Raw genomic sequence first — 6,485 nt, 5'->3', positions numbered from 1 at the left:
GCTAAATAATAATGTGAGCAGGGCAATAAGAAAAAAATACTTTTGCCTTTATACTTTCCCTGCTGAAAGTATAAAGATAAAAGTGTTTTGACACATTTCCAAGCCAGCCCAGTACAACCCACTATAGGGAATTAATGCAAGGCTACTGTCTGAATGTGTCTGTTTGTGTATTTGGGTTTACAACTCACATGGGCCGACGACAAAATCTGAAAATGAACATAACACATGTAATTTTAACATTAAAGTGTAAGCACTTTACTGTATTTAAAGCCCATCTAAAAAGTTAAGTATATATTTAGTCTAAATAATCAGATAATGGTGCAGGTAAAAATCAATAGTGTAAAGGGAATGGTATGTTTTTACAGTGGAACCTTTCTTTCTTAAAATACCAGAGGTTGTGTAAATTATAGTTTTGAACCCAGGTTTTAATAAAGTAGGCTACCTATAATAAAAAAATGTGAGATTTATTACCAAAACATTTAAGTGTCATTATGGCTAATTTGTCCATAACATAATCGCAAACATGGCTAAAAAATGTGAAAGGTATTGATAAAAATTGGAAAAGCTCCCCTTGTAATTTTGGGGATAATTTTATGACAGCCTCTTACTTAATTGTCCTGGTTCCTAACTTCCTGGTTTCTAAAATTCAATGTAGCCCAATCTCATTTTCAAACAAGCACATTTAAACTGTAGGCTATAGGTTGAATGTCAACTGTTGGTTTACAATCATTTACTGAAATACACTAGATTATGGGTCGCTAACTCGCTATTCACAAACATATCATCGTGGTTATATTAGCTCACAATAAAAAAAATAGACTCTACTGACATTTCTTGTAATATTGGTCCCTAAAAACTTTCACCCAATCACCTGTCATTGTTTAGCTAATTGGGCGGGATCTGCAGGGTGACGCTGCTAGCTCTGGCAGCAATGTAATTACTATTGATGTTGACATTGAGCTATTATGACAATAACTTCGTCGAACGCAGTAAACACCAGTTTGCAAACTCATTGCAATAGAAGGTAACCACATGTGTGGCGATTTTAATGCTGTTCCAAGTCGATGCAATTTGTAAAAGTTGTGATGCTATTCGCGATTAGCTTCTTAGCATGCTAGGGACTTTAACAGTATGAAACTGTCAGGCTATGTCTCATTGTTTTTGGCTAAGCTCAAGCTTACCCTATCACGGTATATGAGCTTTTTTTCCTGGTTAAAGAGACTGAGAAGATGTGTCCCCTTGTAGGAGTAATGTCTCCCACCTGCTGCAGCCTCGTTCAGATATGTTGCTGCCAGAGCTCCGTTCCGGACTGTTGGACAGCGTCCAGCCTGAAATCCACTCAGCGTGTCCTCCACCATTCATCGCCAATTCTCCATCTCCTCTTTGCCCCTGCTCCAGGTGACATGCAATGGATTTGTGAGTTCCAACTAATATTACATATACATGTCTTCGTTTGACATCTTCCACTTACAAGTCATATAGGCCCTTTTTTGTGCGTTTGACACTTTGAAACTTTTTTTCATGCAATTGTTAAAGGTCCCATGTCATGCTTTTCCGGTTATTAGCCGTCCTGTTGTGTGTTATGAAGGTTTTTATGCATGTAAACGGTCTTCAAAGTCACAAACCCTCAAAGTACGCCTCGTTGGAGATTTCTCCAAATGGACCAATCCGCGGAGCCATTACGTTACTTCCTCACAAACGAGAGGCTTCTCAATTCTTACATTTCCCCTCCTCGACTCCTCGGTCCTCCGGTAGTGACCCGGAAATGAATTTCAGCGCGCCATGTTGAAGGACATCTAATTTCTCTAAATGCACATCGAGGACCGAGCATCAAGGAGACTCTCTGGAGGAGCTATGATCGAGGATACACTGATGCACCCTCCACGGCTCCTTCGCGGATGCATTTCCTGACGCACGGCCGGTGTCAGTACCATTATGTGCTCGGGCTACCAGATCTGTTCGGGGTCCGTCTCTTACCAATGACGTCACGCGTTGTGATTGGCTGTACGGTAATCGCACGCTGATTGGTGTAACTAGGGGCGCTGACTAGGGTATACCGGGGGTCTGATCAAAGACGAATGAGAGAAATAAATTCACAGTTATTGTCAAACAGGAGTTAAATCAATTTCTCGCTTATTGTAAGAATGTATTTCACCATATTCATATTTATATGATTGGGAAATTACATTGTAATGATAGTAAATCACCTCCCTCATTCAGATTAATGTCGATTGTTATTTTTTATGTTTGAATGTTAAAAAAGAACAATCGACAGTGTTGTAGAGCCGATGAATGGGAGTCGGAGGCAGCGTGTCACCACACTTTATTTTCCATCACATTACAGCAAAGCAGGATGATCTTGTATACACACTACACAAGCTAGAATGACAACACAACACAACACAACACAGGTGCACTCACTAACTCGTCCGTGGTGCAACACACACTATACAGGACTGTCTCAGAAAATTAGAATATTGTGATAAAGTTCTTTATTTTCTGTAATGCAATTAAAAAAACAAAAATGTCATACATTCTGGATTCATTACAAATCAACTGAAATATTGCAAGCCTTTTATTATTTTAATATTGCTGATTATGGCATACAGCTTAAGAAAACTCAAAAATCCTATCTCAAAAAATTAGAATAGTTCCTCAGACCAAGTAAAAAAAAAAGATTTATAACAGCAAAATACAATCAAACATTTGAAAATGTCCATTAATGCACTCAGTACTTGGTTGGGAATCCTTTTGCACGGATTACTGCATCAATGCGGCGTGGCATGGAGGCAATCAGCCTGTGGCATTGCTGAGGTGTTATGGATGCCCAGGATGCTTCAATAGCGGCCTTTAGCTCATTAGCATTGTTGGGTCTGGTGTCTTTCAGCTTCTTCTTCACAATACCCCACATATTCTCTATGGGGTTCAGGTCAGGGGAATTTGCAGGCCAATCGAGGACAGTAATGCCATGGTCAGTACACCAGTTACTGGTGGTTTTGGCACTGTGGGCAGGTGCCAGATCATGCTGGAAAATGAATTCCTCATCTCCATAGAGCTTTTCAGCAGACGGAAGCATGTAGTGCTCTAAAATCTCTTGGTACACAGCTGCATTTACTCTGGGCTTGATGAAACACAGTGGACCAACACCAGCAGCTGACATGGCTCCCCAAACCATCGCTGACTGTGGGAACTTCACACTGGATTTCAAGCAACTTGGATTTTGCTCCTCTCCAGCCTTTCTCCAGACTCTGGCGCCTTGACTTCCAAATGAAATACAAAACTTGCTTTCGTCTGAAAAGAGGACTTTGGACCACTGTGCAACTGTCCAGTGCTTCTTTTCCTTAGCCCAAGTCAGACGCCTCTTCCGTTGTCTTGAGTTCAGAAGTGGCTTGACCATGGGAATACGGCTATTGTAGCCCATTTCCCGGACACGTCTGTGAACAGTGACTTTTGATACCTGGACTCCAGCTTCAGTCCACTGTCTTTGAAGCTCCCCCAAATTCTGGAAGCGACTCTTCTTCACAATGCTGTTAAGGCTGCGGTCATCTCTCTTGGTTGTGCAGCGTTTCCTGCCACATTTCCCCCTTCCAACAGACTTTTTGTGGATGTGCTTTGAAACTGCACTCTGTGAACAGCTTGCTCTTTGAGAAATTTCTTTTTGTGTCTTACCCTCCTGATGGAGGGTGTCAATGACGGTCCTCTGGACAGCAGTCAGATCAGCAGTCTTCCCCATACTTGTGATTTAGTTTACTGAACCAAGCTGAGTGTTTTTCAAGGCTCAGGAAACCCTTGCAGGTGTTTCGAGTTAATTAGACGATTCAAGTGATTCGTTGAACACCCTACTAGTATACTTTTTCATGATATTCTAATATTTAGAGATAGGATATTTGAGTTTTCTTAAGCTGTATGCCATAATCAGCAATATTAAAATAATAAAAGGCTTGCAATATTTCAGTTGATTTGTAATGAATCCAGAATGTATGACATTTTTGTTTTTTTAATTGCATTACAGAAAATAAAGAACTTTATCACAATATTCTAATTTTCTGAGACAGTCCTGTATAACCCAGTGAATTGTGTCCCGTAAATGTCACCAGTGTAAACATAATTATGTAAATAACCCAATTTAGTGTTCTGTGAAACGGAAAAGGATACTACATTGTTTTTGTTACTTTCGTTGCAGTATCTTAAATGTAATTTAGGTTAACTTCCTGTTTTATTTAGAATTATTATTATTACCTCTTGGGTTGCCGTACAGCCAATGCGTGACGTCATTGGTAAGCTTAACGGACCCCGCACACATATGGTAGGCCGAGCACATATGGTACTGACAGCGGTGTCAGTACCAGATCTGCTCGATTTTCTAGCAGTTGGGTTTGACTGAGTAATGACTCAGAAATGCCAGAAGAAAAAATAGACTCATTTTGATGGAGCATTATTAGTTTTTATGGGCGGTTTTGGCGCAGTGGTTAGAGCGTTGGTCATCAGATCAAGGGGTGTTGGTGAACTCCAGTTCGAAACCCGCCTCGGCCGCCACTGTGTCAGGCCGTCGTGTCCTTGGGCAAGACACTTTGCCCGCATTTGCTCCCGTGGGTAATGTCCACAGTAATGACTCTTACATGTCTAATATGTGTAATGTTTATTTGTAAAGTGCTCTAATAAAAAATGTAATCCATTATTATTATTATTATATTTATATTTATATGATGTAGCCCAGTGGTTCCCAAACTTTTTCTGTCAAAAAAAGTCGGGCCCCCCCCAACACAAGTCAGGCTCAGTGCTGGCGCCAGAGATTTATTTTGGGGGTGCTGTGGGGTGGCTTGACGTTTCATAGAGGGTGCTCAAACATTTAGGGTTTCCCATTAATGTACCGGGCTACAGTGGAATTTTCTACTGCAACAATCCCCACGCAAATCCACAACATACCCGCAACTGTTACAATGAAGGATCGATAATCAGCTCACGGCATATAGGTGTAAGCAGGGGTAAAGTGCTATTTTTATAAGTGGTGTGTGGACCGCATGCTCCCCCGGGAAGATTTATTTTTAAATATTGAAGTTAAATGCATCATACTGGTGCACTTTGAGAGCAAAATGAAGAGATCTATGGATACATCTCTCAACACCCATATGAACTGAACTGTAAACAGATTTACTTTTTCTTTATGGATATTTTACAAATCACCCTTTTAAACTTTATTCTTTTTTTTACTGTCACATAGTAGGCGATTTTACCTGTTTTTCATTTACTCTCTTGTTTTTTTATATAAACGTGTGCCTCAGAAATAATTGTTTACATCAATGGTGACCAAAACGTTTGAGACCCACTGAGATAACACTGAGAGAGTCCTTTAGCTCACTGAGCCTCTCAGTCTGACAGGAGAGGACTCTCCTCCACTTTGTTGTTGAAAAAACTCCTTATATCCGTTAGCGTAGCTCGCTAGCACCAGAAGCTAACAACAATGATCTCCGGTACCGTTTTTTTCTTTTTTATCTTTTTTTTTTTTTTTAATAACCATTTTTCCTCCTGGTCTCTCACACCCCCCCTGTCATGCCTCTGCGCCCTCCCACACTTTGGGAACCACTGTAGCCTATTGTACAACTTATCCAGACATATATTTATTTCCTTGCTTGCCCTAACTTTGAGTAAAACCAAGTTTAATATAGACTGTGTGTTATATGTTTTTCCTCTATTTTTAAGAGCTAGTTAGCTTATTTTCTGCTACTAGAAAGGTGACCCACGGGGACGAGTACAACTTGCAAGAGGGCATTACATGTCCAACAGAGGCAGCTGAAGAAGCTACTTTTTGTAAGCCTTGCTAATTTGGCTACTTGTACTGCAAAGTGTGTTTTCAGTTTTACTTTAATAGGGCACTGTACTTTGACCAGGGCTTGTGCTCCATATGCAGAATGGATGCAAATTGCATTATTAGACTGGGACTGGCCTGTTAGCGCCAACCAGCTGGTCTACAGGAGCCTATACTGTTGAATGGAAACAGGGGCCTTTGTATTTAGTATTACTAGTATTAAGGCAAATACTCTTCCTGTTGGAGCCTTGCTATGTAAGGTCATTCCATAGATCAGAAGATCTACTTAATCCGCACCACGATCCCCCCTGGTGCAAAACAATAAGCTTGAGATTTTCCAGTCCTGGCAACAGATAAACATCCAGGGAGGCAGAGGAAGAGCAGAGCTGACTGCAGAGTCCCGGCTGTTGCCGTGGAATAGTGTTGAAGATAATGTGGTATGACATGCCGTTTTGATCTGGACTGCTTTAACAAAAGACGCTTTAAGCCATACACAGGGAAAATGTAAGTCTGTGCTAATTACCTGAGTGAGTCAGACACACAGGGAGAGAGAGAATGAGAGAGAAAGGCTAAGCTCAAGCGGCAAACTTCCACACCTTCCGACCTGCATTAGTGCCCAGCCGCCGGCTTTCTCCCCGGTCAACACGGTGCTGCACTGGCCTGCCCTCATTGTGTTGTT

The sequence above is a fragment of the Notothenia rossii genome, assembly GCF_949606895.1.
Source record: "Notothenia rossii genome assembly, chromosome: 7".
In the NCBI taxonomy this organism is placed as follows: Eukaryota; Metazoa; Chordata; class Actinopteri; order Perciformes; family Nototheniidae; genus Notothenia; species Notothenia rossii.
Note: the sequence above shows the minus strand (reverse complement) of the source record.